Genomic DNA, 2,162 nt, shown 5'->3' with positions numbered 1-2,162 from the left:
AGATAGATAGATAGATAAAGTTGGTAGAATAGATAGATAGATAGATAGATTGACAGACAGTCAGACAGATAGATAGCGCTTACTTGTTAGAATATTTCACAGTGCGATCGTTCTTATTTTTTCTTCTTTTTCTGTTTTTTATCTACTTTGTCTGACTCTCAAATCCAAAACTGTACGACACCGTACGCGCCAAGGTAAATACGATTCTCCACTCTGACCTTCGAAGAAAAATGTAGATATAATATATACAAACCCAAGTCTTCACACACATATGTGGGATGCAATAATAACGTCTTAACTACTCACCGGCCACAGTCGTTCTATATCAAAGATGTCATCGATGTGCAGTAATATTTTTATATGAATGACAGAAATTTGTGTGAAATTTAATACCATATAAATTTATATGCCATTAAAATATGGTGTGTGTATATATATGTGTGCTTTATACGCATATATATGCTTAATAATCTTATACTCCCTCCTGTTCTAATGGTATATATACATACACTCACACACACACATATATATATATATATATATATATATATATATATAAGCCATGATAGATCGCTGACCAAACACCATTCAATTTTTTTTTCTCCGTGGTTTTCTCCTTGTTTTTCTCCTTATTTCTTTCTGTTAAAGAGCGTAGCTCGAAACGTTAAAGACTTTCTGTATTCCCGAGCGTCAAACTAATACATCCTTTTGTTGTTTACACCACCTGTCCTCGTCTGTTGTTGTTTTTTTCATACATTCTCTCCTATATATATAAATATATATACACCATATAAGGACATCAAATGTCACGGTTCACTAGATTTCATTATTAGTGTTCGAGTTCTGAGAAAAGAAACGGATATACAGGATGCATAGAAGGACTAAACGTAAAAGACGGAAATATACAGTCAAAATATTTACAAAAGTAAAATATATACAGTTTAAAAATTTAGATTCAGAAATTTGGTTTCATAAGCTTGATTCCATAAATTTGGATTTGAAATTTGATTTCATTGGATTCAAAAATATTGTTTCATAAATTTGGTGTCCAAAATTTGTTTTCATAAATTTGGTTTCCGAAATTTGGTGTCATAAATTTGCTTTCATAAATTTGGTTTGATATATTTGGTTTTCGAAATTTAGACATAAACACAAATAAATTTGTGTTCGAAAACTGAAAATATGTAAGTTTCTTAACTTATTTTTAGGGAAATTTTAAATACTCACAGGAAATTGTAGATACTCCTGTCCTTGAGAGATGTTTTTCCCGTTGTCCGTCTGGGTTATTTAGTGAAACTACCTATCGTCTCTTCTACCTATCGCCATTAGATACAAAACTGCTATCGCCATTCTTCTCATTTAAATATAAACACACGCGAGCGTAGCAGAGAACCCATCTCCTTGTCATCACGTGACTGATTAATATTCGAAGCGACAACTTCTTCGAACCGTTCCCGCCAGAACGCAAACTGACCAATCACGGCCCCTAATAAGGTCACGTGATAGAGTATTCATCTGAAGCATTCGGGAGCCGATAGTTTGTCACACTCTCACACAGACATACATCTTTAACGCCATAAATAAATATCCCTGTTATTCATCTAATACGGTTGTGGTCTTTCATTATTGGTCATCTATGTTATCGTAGCATAACATATTACCATGTATATCATCATTTGATATATATATATTTTGTGTTCGACCGTGTGACACGTTTAAATAAAAGGAGTCCTCTGTTTTACCATTCGTCACCATTTCTCCTTTTATGAGTTCGCACGGTCGTTCCCTACAGTTATATTAGTGTTTCTATGTCTTTCAGCCGCTGAATGGTCAGAGCAGGGAGGAACACGTCCAGCCGTTGTCAAGGCTGGATTCTATTATTATTATTATTATGTTGTTTTTTTTTTTCTTCTTTCTTCAAATGTTCTTCCATTTCTCGATAAGTGTTTTCCGTACACCTACGGCAGAGAAGCTTATTGTATGCATTCCCAGTTTACACACGCAAATTCACAGGTAAAATATGTATTTAAAAAAATATATAAATAAATAAATTCATGAATGGATGTTGTTTTCACAGGGATAATGCTCTTCTCAGTACATGAGTCGTTCCAGTTAACACGATTTATTATTATTATTATTATTATTATTATTATTATTATTAT

General features: G+C 32.9%; 1 long non-coding RNA gene across 1 annotated transcript in view; it reads right to left on the bottom strand.

Annotated features, from left to right (window-relative positions):
• Window positions 1–20: 20 nt before the first annotated feature.
• Window positions 21–2,162, bottom strand: part of LOC106879118 (uncharacterized) — a 19,876-nt gene continuing 17,734 nt past the window's right edge. Inside the window, exon 3 of the long non-coding RNA XR_001410595.2 lies at window positions 21–218. This is a non-coding gene — a long non-coding RNA (uncharacterized LOC106879118). The remainder of the gene's footprint in view (window positions 219–2,162) is intronic.

The sequence above is a fragment of the Octopus bimaculoides genome, unplaced genomic scaffold (genome assembly GCF_001194135.2).
Source record: "Octopus bimaculoides isolate UCB-OBI-ISO-001 unplaced genomic scaffold, ASM119413v2 Scaffold_95008, whole genome shotgun sequence".
Lineage (NCBI taxonomy): Eukaryota > Metazoa > Mollusca > Cephalopoda > Octopoda > Octopodidae > Octopus > Octopus bimaculoides.
The sequence above is the reverse complement of the archived record's forward strand: the minus strand, read 5'-3'. Positions and strand labels throughout refer to the sequence as shown.